Consider the following 16994-nt stretch of genomic DNA (forward strand, 5'->3'; position numbering starts at 1 on the left):
TTCAGTGTAAAACTGCAAAGAATTTGTGGCTCACATCATCTATGGTCCATAATATCATTCAGATATTATTCAGAGAATCTGGAGAAATCTCTGTATGCAAGAGACAAGGCTGAAAACTGACATTGGATGCCTGTGATCTTCAGGCCCTCAGGAGACACTGCATTAAAAGCAGACATGTGTCTGTAGTGGAAATCACTGTATGGGCTCAGGAACACTTCATAAAGCCATCGTCTGTGAAAACACTTCATTACTGAATCTACAAATGCAAGTTAAAACTAGATAAACAATATCCAGAAACCCCGCCCCCTTCTCTGGGCCTGAGCTCTTTTACGATGGAACGATGGACTGAGACGAAGTGGGAAAACTGTCCCGAGGTCTGACGAATCAAAAGTAGAAATTCTTTCTAGAAATCATGGACCCCACATCCTCCAGGCTAAAGAGGAGAGGGACCATCTGGCTTGTTATCAGTGCACAGCTCTAAAGCATTCAGCATCTGTGATGGTATGAGGGGGCATTAGTACACATGACATGGGTAGCTTGTACATCTGGGAAGGTGTCATTAATGCTGAATGATATAAACACGTTTCAGAGCAATATACTGCCATCCAGACAAAATCTTTTTCAGGGAAGCCCTTCCTTCTTTCAGCAAGACAATGCCAAACTGCTTTCTGCACATATTAAAACTGCATGGCTCTGCAGTAAAAGAGTCCGGGCACTAAACTGGCCTGCTGCAGTCTAGACCTGTCTCCCATTTAAAACATTTGGTGCATTATGAAGCACAAAATATGACAAAGGAGACCCCGAACTATTGAGCAACTGAAATTGTATATCAGGAAAGAATGAGACAACATTTCTCTTTCAAAACTACAGCAGTTGGTCTCCTCAGTTCCCAAACATTTACAGAGTGTTGTTAAAAGTAGAGTTGGTGCAACACAGTGGTAAACATGCCCCTGTCCTAACTTTTCTGAAATGTGTTGCTGACTTCAAATTCAGAATGAGCATCCATCCATCATCTGTAATCGCTTATCCTGTGCAGCGTCGCAGGCAAGCTGGAGCCTATCTCAGCTGACTACGGGCAAAAGGCGGGGTACACCCTGGACAAGTCACCAGGTCATCACAGGGCTGACACATAGACACAGACAACCATTCACACTCACATTCACACCTACGCTCAATTTAGAGCCACAAATTATCCTAACCTGTATATACAGATTGGAGACTGTAAAGTGATGGCAGGGGAGAGTGTAGCTAGACAACATCGAGTGGTTGTGTGCAGGATGAGCTTGAAAGTGAAAAAGAGGAAACGTGAAATAGTGGAGCTGAAGATTAAGTGGTGGAAACTAAAAGAGGTTGAACATCAGAAGGAGTTTAGGGAAGAAATGAGACGAGCATTAAATGGTAATGGAAGTCTGCCAGAAGATTGGGATACTACTGCTATACTAGTAAGACAGGCAGCAAGGAAGGTGCTAGGGTGGTCATCGGGAAGGAGGAAGGAAGACAAGGAGACATGGTGGTGGAACAAAGAAGTGCAGGAAATTATAAAAGAGAAGAGGCTCACAAAGAAGAATTGGGACAATCAGAGAGATGAGGAAAGGAGGTGGTTATACAGAGAAACAAGACAGAAGGCAAAAAGAGTGGTAGCAAAGGCGAAAGCAGATGCATACCAGGAGTTGTACGAAAGACTGGAGACCAAAGAAGGAGAGAAAGACCTGTACAGACTAGCTAGGCAGAGAACCAGGGAAGCGAGGGATGTATAGCAGGTAAGAGTGATGAAAGATGTAAATGGAAATGTGCTGACAAACAAAGAGAGTGTATTAAGAAGGTGGAAAGAGTACTTTGAGGATTTATTAAATGAGGAGAATCCAAGAGAAAAAAGGTCAGATTCGTTGGAGACAGCAAATCAGGAAGCAGAGTTGGTTAGTAAGGATGAGGTGAGGGCAGCCATGAAAAGAATGAAGACTGGGAAAGCAGTCAGACCAGATGGTATCCCGATTGAGGCTTGGAGATGTTTGGGTGAGACAGTTGTGGAGTTCCTAACGAGATTATTTAATAAGATCCTAGAGAATGAGAAAATGCCGAATGAATGGAGAAAAAGTGTGCTAGTCCCAATATACAAGAATAAGGGAGATGCACAGAGCTGCAGTAATTACAGAGGGATAAAACTGATGAGCCACACCATGAAGCTATGGGAAAGTGTATTGGAGGTGAAATTGAGAAGAGAAGTAGCAATCTGTGAACAGCAGTACGGGTTTATGCCAAGGAAGAGCACATCTGATGCAATTTTTGCTTTCATCTCATCTTATTATCTCTAGCCGCTTTATCCTGTTCTACAGGGTCACAGGCAAGCTGGAGCCTATCCCAGCTGACTACAGCTGAAAGGCGGGGTACACCCTGGACAAGTCGCCAGGTCATCACAGGGCTGACACATAGACACAGACAACCATTCACACTCACATTCACACCTACGGTCAATTTAGAGTCACCAGTTAACCTAACCTGCATGTCTTTGGACTGTGGGGGAAACCGGAGCACCCAGAGGAAACCCACATGGACACGGGGAGAACATGCAAACTCCACACAGAAAGGCCCTCGCCGGCCACGGGGCTCGAACCCGGACCTTCTTGTTGTGAGGCGACAGCGCTAACCACTACACCACCGTGCTGCCCCAATTTTTTTTGCTTTAAGAATGTTAATGGAGAAGTACAGGGAAGGCCAGAGAAAGTTACATTGTGTGTTTGTAGACCTGGAGAAGGCATACGCTAGAGTGCTGAGAGATGAGTTATGGTATTGTATGAGAAAGAGTGGAGTGAATGAGAAGTATATCAGAGTGGTGCAAGACATGTATGAGAACAGTGAAACAGCAGTGAGGTGTGCAGTTGAAACGACTGAATGGTTCAGGGTGAAGGTGGGTCTCCATCAAGGATCTGCTTTGAGTCCTTTCTTGTTTGCCGTAGTGATGGATAGCTTGACGGACGAAGTGAGGCAAGAGTCATCATGGAACATGAAGTTTGCGGATGATATTGTGATATGTGGTGAAAGTAGAAAGGAGGTTGAGCTGGGCTTGGAGAGATGGAGGTATGCATTGGAACGAAGAGGAATGAAGGTGAGCAGGAGCAAAACAGGATACATGTGCATCAATGAGAATGGGGATGAGAGTGTAGTGAAGATGCAAGGAGTAGACATAAAGAAAGTTGCTGAATTCAAGTACCTGGGGTCAACTGTGCAGGAAAATGGGGGCTGCGATAGTGAGGTGAGAAAGAGAGTGCAGGCAGGGTGGAGCAGTTGGAGAAGGATTTCGGGAGTCATTTGTGATAGGAAAGTCCCAGCAAAAGTGAATGGTAAGATGTATAAGACAGTAGTGAGACCAGCTGTGATGTATGGATTGGAGACCGTACCCTTAACGAAGAGACAGGAGGCAAAGTTGGAGGTGGCGGAGTTGAGGATGTTGCGATGGGAGTGACAAGGTTGGACAGGATAAGGAACGAGCACATCAGAGGGACAGCACATGTGGAGAGCTTGGGAATTAAGCTAAGAGAGATGAGACTGAGATGGTATGGGCACATCCTGAGAAGAGATGCAGAGCATGTTGGAAGGAGAATGTGGAGGATGGAACTGCCAGGCAAATGAAAACGAGGAAGGCCAAAGCGGAGATACATGGATGTGGTGCAGACGCACAGCTTGTGAACCGGCAAGGCAGGCAACTGCTTGGGGCCCCCTGGCCCAGGGGCCCCCCGAGAGTCGGGGCCCGAGGGCTTATTTATTTTGTTTTTTATTGTTTTTATTGTTCTTTACCATTGTATTTTTATATTTGGAATTTTAAAAACTTTGGTTTCATACATTTTTCTTTGGTGTCAGATTATTTATAGCATATTGGTGATGAACACTGGTCAGAAGGGCCCCCTGGAAATTTTTGCTTGGGGCCACAACAGACTCTAGAATCACCACTGATGTGGTGAGAGAGGACATGAAAGTGGTAGGTGTGGTAGAGAAGGATGCGGAGGACAGGGAGCAATGGAGATTAAAGATCCATTGTGGCGACCCCTAGTTGGGAGGAGCCAAAAGAAGAACAAGAATTAACCACTACACCACCATGCCACCCTCAAAATGAGCATATATTTAAAAAATAATTAAATACATTTTCTCAGTTTTAACATTTGATACGTTGTCTTTGTACTATTTTCAATGAAATATATGGTTTCCATGATTTACAAATTATCGCATTCTGTTTTTATTTTCGGTTTCCACAGCGTCCCAAATTTTTTGGAACTGGGGTTGGACATGTAAGTATGTTATGATATACCAAGCAACAATAAATCATGATACAAATATATGTTGATTTGAATCAATGAAATAAAAAATGTGGCGGCACGGTGGTGTAGTGGTTAGCACTGTCGCCTCACAGCAAGAAGGTCCGGGTTCGAGCCCCGTGGCCGGCGAGGGCCTTTCTGTGCGGAGTTTGCATGTTCTCCCCGTGTCCGCGTGGGTTTCCTCCGGGGGCTCCGGTTTCCCCCACAGTCCAAAGACATGCAGGTTAGGTTAACTGGTGACTCTAAATTGAGCGTAGGTGTGAATGTGAGTGTGAATGGTTGTCTGTGTCTATGTGTCAGCCCTGTGATGACCTGGCGACTTGTCCAGGGTGTACCCCGCCTTTCGCCCGTAGTCAGCTGGGATAGGCTCCAGCTTGCCTGCGACCCTGTAGAACGGCTAGAGATAATGAGATGAGATGAGAGAAATAAAAAATGGTGATTTATTATCAGACTGCGTAATCTCTTAGTTGTTCCGAACTGCAATTAAGTTGTTTAGACATCAGAGGGCGCTGTATATAACAGACAATAGAATAGAATAGAAGCTTTATTGTCCCCTCGGGGAAAATTGTTCTCAATGAGTGAACATGTTTTTTCTTGGCTTGTCTTGTCTTTACCATAAAAACACATAAAAACATAGACACTTTGCGCACGACACTTAACACATAAAACCAATGTTATCACAGGGATTTAGTGCACTTGTTCTGTGACAAAAACAGCTGATCAAATTTTCCAGGAATCCTCATACAGTTTTTAAAAAGATTACCTTTTCAGGTTTTTATTTAAAAAAGTAATTGCTTGAGGTATGTATGATTGCCTAGTTCTATTTTTTGAAAGGGCAGGGTAGCGGTACCGGCTCTGTGAAGGCAACAATTCGAAGGCCTGCTGAAATTTTTTTCAGCCTTGTTGAGGGACCTAGATCTGTATATGTGTTCTAAACTGTTTAGGTTAATGGCTAGCAGTTTACTTGCAGTGGTCACTATTCTCCTCACTGTACGAGTATGTTTTTGGGCTACTGTTGCATTTCCAAATCAGCAAATTAAGCAGAATGTTCAAACACTCTCAGTAAAGGCAGTATAGACCATCTTGAGCATTGTACGTTCAACATCGAATACAATCAACTTCTTAAGAAAATAAAGCCTTAATTTGCCCTTTTTTCTGAATGTATTCTGTCCACTGATCCCACTTCAGTTTGTTGTCCAAAACTACCCCCAGGTATTTATATTCAGTAACAAACTGTATAGGTTGTCCTCTGATGGTTGTCTGATGGGGTGTACTGACTCTCCTAAAGTCAGTTGTCATCTCTTTTGTCTTTGACATATTTAACAAGAGATGAGACTTATCACACCAATTTATAAATGTGTCTAGAACAGGGCCATGACCCAGCTCATCATCCTGGAGGAGGCTGACCAATGCTGTATCGTCGGCAAACTTAATTAAATACCTACCAGGGTGGGAACTGGTACAGTTGTTAGTATAAAGAATAAACAACAAAGGGGATAAGACACAGCCTTGGGGGGAGCCAACATTGGAAATTATTTTATCAGAAAAAAAGGGGCCCACCTTTACATGTTGGACTCTCTGTCTTAGAAAGTCAAGCAACCATAGAATCAGACCTCCATCCAGTGAAAAGTCCTCTACCAATCTATGGGCCAGGATAGTAGGTTGAATTGTGTTAAATGCCGACGAAAAATCGAAAAATAAAATTTTAACTTGAATTTTAGATGCTTCAAGATGTGAATAAACAAGATGTAGCAGGGTTACAATGGCATCATATCAGCTGGGCTGATATGCGAATTGCAGGGGGTCTAGTAATGTATGTGTTTTTATCTTGATTTTTTTTAGCTATCCTTTCAAAACATTTAATTACCAATGATGTTAATGCTATGGGATGGTAATGGTTATGTTCAGTCGGGGAGGGAATCTTAGGAATAGGAATGATAGTTGATGTTTTCCACAGGAGTGGCACACTATGCTGATCCAGAGAGGCCTGAAAAATATAAGTGAAAATAGGGGACAGTTGTTCTGCACAGTATTTCAGCACCTTACCACTGATGTTATCTGGGCCAGGGCTCTTGCGTATGTTGATTGTTCTGAACAGTGAATGGACTTCTGTCTGCTTAACAGTAATATTATGAGGTGCTGGCAGCTCTAACTGGTTTTGTTCAATAATATTTTTGCCACCTCCTTCAAAGCGGGAAAAGAACAAATTAAGTTGATTTGCCTGCTCCTGCTCCTCACCAACCCTAAAACCTATATGACATTTCCCTCTGCCTTTGTAGGGAATGCTAGTCATGGCTTTGATACCCTGCCATTCCTGCCTAGGGTTTCCTAGGGCCAGATTTTGTTCTACTTTTTGTTTATAGGCGTTCTTATCTATCTTTATCTGCCTTTTAATTTCTCTTTGTACGTCTCTCTTAACTACCTCATTTTTTTTGGATGTAGGCGCATTTCTTTTTGTTTAACAGGTATTTTAATTTCTTTGATACCCAGAGTTTGTTATTGGGATACATCTTAAAAGTTCTAGTGGGCACCACTAAGTCCTCACAAAAGGTTATATAGTCTGAAATTACTTCAACATGTTCATTCAGATCTGAGCATTTAAAAACCTCCCATGAGGTGCAGTCAAAACACCCCTGAAGAGACTTAATCACATCCTCATTCCAGATCTTGACAGTCCTGATCTGGGGTTTTTCTCTCTTCAAAAGCCGCTGATAGGCTGGCCGGAGATGTACCACATTGTGGTTGGACGCCCCCAGAGGAGGTAGGGAAGAAGCAGAATAGGCACCTTTGACATTGCCGTAACACAGGTCGAGTGTTTTATTTTTCCTTGTGTGGCAGTTTACGTATTGGTGGTAGGTGCGCAGAGAGTTCTTCAGTGAACAGTTATTAAAATCTCCCAGAAAGAATTTTGGGGCATCAGGAGAAATAGAGTCAAGTTTTTGAGACAGGTGGAATATAATCAATGATGCTTTGGCTGCGTTGGCCTGAGGGTGAATATACACCACTGTAAAAAAGAGTTGAGGGAATTCGCGAGGGCGGTAAAAAGGACGAAGTGACAGACAGAGAAGCTCAATGTCCGGGGTACAATGACTCTCTCTCACTGCCACCGATCCACTCCCGCACCAGCTGTTCCGAACAAGGAGACTGACCCCGCCCCCTCGCTACTTTCCGGTAGCGTTTGGGTCACGGTCCATTCTGAAGGTAGTGAAACCAACCGGCTCCACCGCAGTAGATGGTGTATTGCTATCCAGCCATGTCTCCGTGATCGCCAGCATGCAGACGTCTTGGTATTCATGCAGGTACCTGAAGTTTGCAGCGACTTCATTCGTCTTGTTCCTCAAAGACTGGGCGTTGATTAACAAACAGGTTGGTAGGGGGAGTCGAGTTTTCATTCTTTTCAATCTTTGTCTAATCCCCCCTCTCTTCCCTTGTTTACGTTTTGGCCCATGGTTGTGAGGGCAAGCTCGTCGATAATTCGGTGCAAGGTTAAAAATCAATGGTTTGGGATTGCGCTGTAATAAAAATTCTCTCGTGTATTGGAAGCGTTGGATGACGCTGCCAACTGCGTTTCCGTGATCTAATCCACAGGTAAAGAGTACACACAAGGCCAACAGAACGAGTCCAATAATCCAAACGGGTGATACCATTACTGTGATAAGATTGGTAACGTCACTAAGCACTTAAAAACATGAATCACGATTCAACAACAGTAAAGTCGTAAAAACATGCTAGACAAAAAAAACAAAACAAAAACGCTGACAGACATGCCACCATACCAAAACTCACTGTGGTCGCCACAGAGCAGCGCCCCCTTAGTTCAGTCTAGGTGCCTTGCTCAATAGCAGGAACATGCATGACTTCACTGTAGGCGAAAGTAACACAGCTCTAATGTCTCTAAATGAGCTGTGCGTGTACTTTCTCAGCAGATGGGCGGAGTCCGACTCCAGGCTCCTCCTCCTCTCTGGTCTGAATTCTGTAAATCAGTGAAGTGGATCTTCAGGAGCAGCGATGGCATCCTGCACGTCTCACACTGACACCATACAGTGAGTTCATTTCCTTCACATGCTCACACAGATATCACATATTTTCAGATGTGTACAGATTAAAGCTGCTGTTTCTGACACTCATCATCACACCATATCATAACTGTAAACAGATCTGGTGAGAGAGCAAGTGAGTTTGTCTCAAATATTAAATACACTGTATATAAATATAAAATTATTATCTAAAATATAAAAAGTATATGTAATGTTCAGAGGAGCCTGTTCAGTGACAGAATGCTCCTTCCCAAGTGCAGGACTAACAGACTTAAAAACTCCTTTGTCCATCATGCCATCAGACTGTACAACTCCTCTCTGGGGGGGAGGAGGGGTAACAGGAGGACAGAGGATGGGAAGGAGCAGTAGCCTAGCCTGACAATAAGCAATACCGGACAATGTGCAATATAATGTGCAATACCTCTCCTGCTGGACTTTTTTTCCCCCATATCTTATTCTTTTTTATATTTGTATATGTAAATACAGGCAGCACGGTGGTGTAGTGGTTAGTGCTGTCGCCTCACAGCAAGAAGGTCCGGGTTCGAGCCCCATGGCTGGCGAGGGCCTTTCTGTGCGGAGTTTGCATGTTCTCCCCGTGTCCACGTGGGTTTCCTCCGGGTGCTCCGGTTTCCCCCACAGTCCAGAGACATGCAGGTTAGGTTAACTGGTGACTCTAAATTGAGCGTAGGTGTGAATGTGAGTGTGAATGGTTGTCTGTGTCTATGTGTCAGCCCTGTGATGACCTGGCGACTTGTCCAGGGTGTACCCCGCCTTTCGCCCGTAGTCAGCTGGGATAGGATCCAGCTTGCCTGCGACCCTGTAGAACAGGATAAAGCGGCTAGAGATAATGAGATGAGATGTTTATATTTTATTTTAATTTCATATTTAATTTGAATGTTTTCGATTTGCATTATATAGTCACATACAGTATATATACAGAGGTGGACAAAGTACCCAAGTTCATTACTGAAGTCAAAGTACAGATCCCACTGGTCAAATGTTACTCCGATACAAGTGAAAGTTGTACAGTTAAATTTTTACTTAAGTTAAAATACTGAAGTATTTGCTTTTAAAAATGCTTAAGTATTAAAAGTACATTTTCCATCCGTGCATTGTTGTATTATTGCCACAACACTTACAAAACCTAATGCCGCTGAAACAACCGACTGGATTTACTGACTAACTTGTAGAACCTGTAGATTAGATTAGATTAGATTAGATTAGATTAGATTAGATTAGATTAGATTAGATTAGATTAGATTAGATTAGATTAGATTAGATTAGATTAGATTAGATTAGATTAGATTAGATAGAACTTTATTGATCCCTTTGGGAGGGTTCCCTCAGGGAAATTAAAATTCCAGCAGCATCATAATAGGATAAACAGAGAATAGAATAGAAAAAAGAGAGAACTTCTAGATAAATTAAGTCTTTAGAAAACTTCTAGATAAATAAATTAAGTATTTACATATATGTAATGGAAACTTCTAATAAACACTTCAGAACGTTTATCAGTTGTCTTTTCAGTTATTTATTATAGTAGATCATATAAATCAGATATATATAAAATAGGAAAGGGAAAAAGAAGAAGGAGAAGAAGAAGAAGAAGACACCACCTCCGGTGATGTCGAGAGTGCACTCTCAGTTGTGTCTTAGAAGTATTATCTATTATAGTCTGAACATATTTGCTTACTGCTCGCGTCTGTATGTGATTGGCTCAAGATTTTCTATGAAGCTTTGTTAAAGCATGCACCTGGAATGCTCTGATATGTGCAGGCGGATGCGTAGTTATGGAGAACTCAGGCACCCTGCTTATCACCACCAAGGCCACAGAAAGGCGGTTACAGCATTGGAAAAACAACTTTTCTCAGTACACTAGGCCACTTGAGCTCAACACACAGAAACACAGAGAATAGGAATGTTCATTCACTCAATTTCCCTCACAATATACAAATATATTAAAAAGATATGAAAAAAGTCCAGCAGGAGAGATATTGCACTTTATATTGCACATTGTCCGGTATTGCTTATTGTCAGGCTAGGCTACTGCTCCTTCCCATCCTCTGTCCTCCTGTTACCCCTCCTCCCCCCCAGAGAGGAGTTGTACAGTCTGATGGCATGAGGGACAAAGGAGTTTTTAAGGCCCTGTCCACACGGCAACGGATTCAGGTGAATCCGATACAATTGTTTATCGTTTCGGCCTGGCGTCCACACGGCACCGGTGTTTTGGGTGCCCCAAAATGCAATCTTTTGAGAACGGGTTCCAGAGTGGAAAGATCTGGCAACGTTGCCATTGCGAAGTCGTCTGGATGAGTAGAACGGATTTGTTTACGATGACGTCACAACCACATGACTGTCAGTGCTTCACGCCGGGTAGAAGTGTAACGAACTCGATGCGAGTTGTCAACAAATCCTATAACTTGGTTCATGAAACGCGCTTACAAAATATTTTCACTGTGAATATTTATTGTGTAATGGTGCAAAGTGAGAGAGAGAGAGAGAGAGAGAGAAAATAGCCCTTAGGGCAGAGTCAATCCCGCCAGCAAAAATAGGGAAAAAAAGGAGCGATCTCACCTCTTCAGATGTTGGTTTAAGTCCTACAATACATTCCTCAAAAAGGCCGTAGAAGAACAAATTAATCCATCAACTTGTAGCATTCAATTTATTCTGGACCATTAAAGACTCCGCCTTCCGCGTAGAATCATACGTCATCCTCTCCGCCATATTGGATGGGTCAAAGCGGAGAATAAAGATGCCTCATTCATGTGCTGCGTTTAACTGTACCAACAGGTTTACCATCTAAACGAGATCACATGGGATTACCTTTCACAGGTGAGACTGGAAAAATACTTTTCATTGTATTTGGTCATTATAATGTAATTTTACGAACAGATTTTTCTGACTTTGTGGCTAATATGAAGTCTCGCGCATAATAGTTTATGCGCATGCATCCTTACTTCTTCTATTGTTCTGGTGTCTCCGAAGGGACCGTCTTACAGCGCCCCTAGAGGTGTGGCATGTGTATTGCATCGTTTTCAGCAAGCGTTGCGTTGCCATATGGACCTGATATTTTACTGATCGTTGCCCATTTGGACGCGATAGTTTTTTAAATAACATCTCGTTGCCGTTGTCGTGTGGATGTAGCCTAAGTCTGTTAGTCCTGCACTTGGGAAGGAGCATTCTGTCACTGAACTGGCTCCTCTGGTTTCTGATGACGGTGTGCAGAGGGTGACTGGCATCGTAGATGCCAGCAGAAGAAACACCTGGTAGAACGTTACAAAATGAAACACAACTGAACTGAAAAAGAGCCATTGTCGTTTTCATTTTTTTTAAATTGTAACCCTCCTCCCCACCCCCACAAAGTAGCATGGTAGTGTTCTGACCCAGCTCTGGCAGTGTGTGCACACATGTATCTGTGTGTTAATCAGGAAGACAGTGGAATAGCTGTAAACGCAGCTTGCTCAGAAAATAAAAATGACAATCCAACCTGCTTAAAACCCAGGTCCACACCTTAACAACTTAATAATGGCCCAACAGCAACACTGCTTTAAGCAAGACAAAAAAATGCAAGACCATCATCTGACATCAAAACAAAAAAATTCCAGCAATTTGTTGTGACTGACTAGTACAATACTGTCCATCTCACAGGTCTCGTGTGAGCATGTGCGCGCAAGTATATGTATTCATGCACATATGAATCTGCCTGTGGAATCATGGTGGTTTAACATTAAGCTCGCTAGTCAGTGAAACTCCACCTGACATGCTAGCAAACTCTTTTCAAACTCAAAATCGTACTGGGTATCTCACGTTACTAGAAAAGAAAGATTTCTACATTTTGTTTATTTGGCAAGATTATGCTAAAACATATTTCTGAAAGCACTTCAGATAAGTTAACATTATTCATTTTAGCATAACTTTGTTTTTACATGCTAACTCACAGTGTCCAAGTTAACTAGCTATGTGTTAACCTTAGCCATGGACAAGACTTATAGCAAGTTGGCAGACAAATTCATAGAAAGTTATTTGACTAACCAGACTGCATAGCTATTGGAACGTTATCGCTCACTCTAAAAGCACAGACAACTTCATTGCAAGCTTTCTCTTGGAATAAAATGTTTAGATTCCTCAATATGCTTCTGCAGGTCGGACGGCAAGTTTTTGTAGGCTTTAATGTGGCTCGTTTTAGGCAAATAAAGCAAAGATTTAAAATGAAATGAATCTTTATTCCTTTCAGAAAACTGAAACATGGGTTCTAGCTATAGCCATGAGTGTGTGCATTCCCTAGAAGAATCTCCTCCTTCAATTCTGCCATCAACTGATCGTGTTTAAATAACGCTGTTGAGAAATCACTGAACTTGATTTTATTCAGTCTATGGACGTGATGTGACCCTAGTGATTACTGACTGGCTGTCTCACTGTCACCTGCGAAAAAACCAATCACGTTTTAGAAAAGAAAAGAAAAAAAATCCACTTTCAAAGCTGCTTCATACAGTGGGGCAAAAAAGTATTTAGTCAGTCACCAATTGTGCAAGTTCTCCCACTTAAAAAGATGAGAGAGGCCTGTAATTTTCATCATAGGTATACCTCAACTATGAGAGACAAAATGAGAAAAAAAAATCCAGAAAATCACATTGTCTGATTTTTAAATAATTTATTTGCAAATTATGGTGGAAAATAAGTATTTGGTCAATAACAAAAGTTCATCTCAATACTTTGTTATATACCCTTTGTTGGCAATGACAGAGGTCAAACATTTTCTGTAAGTCTTCACAAGGTTTTCACACACTGTTGCTGGTATTTTGGCCCATTCCTCCATGCAGATCTCCTCTAGAGCAGTGATGTTTTGGGGCTGTCGCTGGGCAACACGGACTTTCAACTCCCTCCAAAGATTTTCTATGGGGTTGAGATCTGGAGACTGGCTAGGCCACTCCAGGACCTTGAAATGCTTCTTACGAAGCCACTCCTTCGTTGCCCGGGCGGTGTGTTTGGGATCATTGTCATGCTGAAAGACCCAGCCACGTTTCATCTTCAATGCCCTTGCTGATGGAAGGAGGTTTTCACTCAAAATCTCACGATACATGGCCCCATTCATTCTTTCCTTTACACGGATCAGTCGTCCTGGTCCCTTTGCAGAAAAACAGCCCCAAAGCATGATGTTTCCACCCCCATGCTTCACAGTAGGTATGGTGTTCTTTGGATGCAACTCAGCATTCTTTCTCCTCCAAACATGACAAGTTGAGTTTTTACCAAAAAGTTCTATTTTGGTTTCATCTGACCATATGACATTCTCCCAATCCTCTTCTGGATCATCCAAATGCTCTCTAGCAAACTTCAGACGGGCCTGGACATGTACTGGCTTAAGCAGGGGGACATGTCTGGCACTGCAGGATTTGAGTCCCTGGCGGCGTAGTGTGTTACTGATGGTAGTCTTTGTTACTTTGGTCCCAGCTCTCTGCAGTTCATTCACTAGGTCCCCCCGTATGGTTCTGGGATTTTTGCTCACCGTTCTTGTGATCATTTTGACCCCACGGGGTGAGATCTTGCGTGGAGCCCCAGATCGAGGGAGATTATCAGTGGTCTTGTATGTCTTCCATTTTCTAATAATTGCTCCGACAGTTGATTTCTTCACACCAAGCTGCTTACCTATTGCAGATTCAGTCTTCCCAGCCTGGTGCAGGTCTACAATTTTGTTTCTGGTGTCCTTTGACAGCTCTTTGGTCTTGGCCATAGTGGAGTTTGGAGTGTGACTGTTTGAGGTTGTGGGCAGGTGTCTTTTATACTGATAACGAGTTCAAACAGGTGCCATTAACACAGGTAATGAGTTGAGGACAGAGGAGCCTCTTAAAGAAGAAGTTACAGGTCTGTGAGAGCCAGAAATCTTGCTTGTTTGTAGGCGACCAAATACTTATTTTACCGAGGAATTTACCAATTAGTTCATTAAAAATCCTACAATGTGATTTCCTGGATTCTTTCCCCCCATTCTGTCTCTCATAGTTGAAGTGTACCTATGATGAAAATTACAGGCCTCTCTCATCTTTTTAAGTGGGAGAACTTGCACAATTGGTGCTGACTAAATACTTTTTTTTGCCCCACTGTAGTAACGAGTAACGAGGACCTTGATAGAAATGTAGTGGAGTAAAAAGTACGATATTTGTCTTTCAAATGTAGTGAAAAAGTCATAAGTTTCCAAACAAAAATTAATACTCAAGTAAAGTACAGATACTCAAAGTGTACTTAAGTACAGTACTCAAGTAGGAGAGATACCGCAGGTCATTCATACCTACTGCTGTCAGACTGTAGAACACCCACAACTTGTAATGTAGCACCAATAACCTGTTTGTTGTTATATTTGCACTACTTCACTACTACTACCTCTGCCATCTCTCAATGACTCTAAATTGAGCGTAGGTGTGAATGTGAGTGTGAATGGTTGTCTGTGTCTATGTGTCAGCCCTGTGATGACCTGGCGACTTGTCCAGGGTGAACCCCGCCTTTCACCCGTAGTCAGCTGGGATAGGCTCCAGCTTGCCTACGACCCTGTAGAACAGGATAAAGCGGCTAGAGATAATGAGATGAGATGAGATGAAGGTAGGGGAACCTAGGGTGCATACTGTATAACTTCTACCCAGATTTGCTTCATTACAATTATTAATGAAGTTATGGACTAATTAAGTCTTAATGAGCAGTTCAACAAAAATAGCTTCTTCTCAGTCAATTCATTGCCGTTTTGTATTCTTTCTGGCAAATAGGTCGGCATTCCTAGGGTGGATATTGCTTCTATATACAGCTTGGATATAGTGTATATAGCTTGCAACATTTACTGTTCAAGGTGGCCCACTTTAGATCGTTCCTTCTGGACTAGACGGGGACGGTGTGAGCTACGCCGTCATTGATGGTACCATTTAAAAAATATATATATATATTGTGCTCAACTGAAGTTTCAGTACCTCTTGGAAAATTGGCAGAATCATAAAAGTCCGGGTTAATGTGTTGAACGTTTTTGTTAGAGGAGTGTATTCCTGATGTACTGTCTGTGCTCAGAGTCTGTCCCTAGTTGCCAGACCTCTGTGACAAAAGCAGCCCAAGTGATGAGCTTTACTGAACTACATAGTTTCCCTGAAAGGTTCTTTCACCAAAGTAATGAAATGAGCTCTTTCCCCCCACCCATTTTTCTCCTGCTCATTCCCTCCCACCAGCCAGCTCACTGTTATACAACATGTCCCACTTGTGTGAGAGTGAAGACAAACATGGTGTTCTTCTGAGACGTACAGTTAGGTCCATAAATATTTTGACAGAAACAACATTTTTCTAATTTTGGTTCTGTACATTACCCCAATGAATTTTGAACAAAACAATTCAGATGCAGTTGAAGTTCAGACTTTCAGCTTTAATTCAGTGGGTTGAACAAAATGATTGCATAAAAATGTGAGGAACTAAAGCATTTTTTAAACACAATCCCTTCTTTTCAGTGGCTCAAAAGTAATTGGACAAATTAAATAATTGTAAATAAAATGTTCATTTCTAATACTTGGTTGAAAACCCTTTGTTGGCAATGACTGCCTGAAGTCTTGAACTCATGGACATCACCAGACGCTGTGTTTCCTCCTTTTTAATGCTCTGCCAGGCCTTTACTGCAGCGGTTTTCAGTTGCTGTTTGTTTGTGGGCCTTTCTGTCTGAAGTTTAGTCTTTAACAAGTGTAATGCTGCTCAATTGGGTTGAGATCAGGTGACTGACTTGGCCATTCAAGAATATTCCACTTCTTTGCTTTAATAAACTCCTGGGTTGCTTTGGCTTTATGTTTTGGGTCATTGTCCATCTGTATTATGAAACGCCGACCAATCAGTTTGGCTGCATTTGCCTGGATTTGAGCACACAGTATGTCTCTGAATACCTCAGAATTCATCCGGCTGCTTCTGTCCTGTGTCACATCATCAATAAACACTAGTGACCCAGTGCCACTGGCAGCCATGCATGCCCAAGCCATCACACTGCCTCCGCCGTGTTTTACAGATGATGTGGTATGCTTTGGATCATGAGCTGTACCACACCTTTGCCATACTTTTTTCTTTCCATCATTCTGGTAGAGGTTGATCTTGGTTTCATCTGTCCAAAGAATGTTCTTCCAGAACTGTGCTGGCTTTTTTAGATGTTTTTTAGCAAAGTCCAATCTAGCCTTTTTATTCTTGAGGCTTATGAGTGGCTTGCACCGTGCAGTGAACCCTCTGTATTTACTTTCATGCAGTCTTCTCTTTATGGTAGATTTGGATATTGATACGCCGACCTCCTGGAGAGTGTTGTTCACTTGGTTGGCTGTTGTGAAGGGGTTTCTCTTCACCATGGAAATTATTCTGCGATCATCCACCACTGTTGTCTTCTGTGGGCGTCCAGGTCTTTTTGCATTGATGAGTTCACCAGTGCTTTCTTTCTTTCTCAGGATGTACCAAACTGTAGATTTTGCCACTCCTAATATTGTAGCAATTTCTCGGATGGTTTTTTTTCTGTTTTCGCAGCTTAAGGATGGCTTGTTTCACCTGCATGGAGAGCTCCTTTGACCGCATGTTTTCTTCACAGCAAAATCTTCCAAATGCAAGCACCACACCTCAAATCAACTCCAGGCCTTTTATCTGCTTAATTGAGAATGACATAACG

The 16994-nt window shown here is 42.4% G+C and overlaps 1 protein-coding gene across 2 annotated transcripts in view; it reads left to right on the plus strand.

Annotated features, from left to right (window-relative positions):
- Positions 1-16994, plus strand: part of b4galnt1b (beta-1,4-N-acetyl-galactosaminyl transferase 1b) — a 120144-nt gene that overhangs the window by 35435 nt on the left and 67715 nt on the right. For both annotated transcript variants that reach the window (XM_060920230.1, XM_060920231.1), the window contains exon 2: positions 8231-8350. The gene's annotated coding sequence lies outside the window, so the exon portion shown is untranslated. The remainder of the gene's footprint in view (positions 1-8230; positions 8351-16994) is intronic.

The sequence above is a fragment of the Neoarius graeffei genome, chromosome 4 (assembly GCF_027579695.1).
Source record: "Neoarius graeffei isolate fNeoGra1 chromosome 4, fNeoGra1.pri, whole genome shotgun sequence".
In the NCBI taxonomy this organism is placed as follows: Eukaryota; Metazoa; Chordata; class Actinopteri; order Siluriformes; family Ariidae; genus Neoarius; species Neoarius graeffei.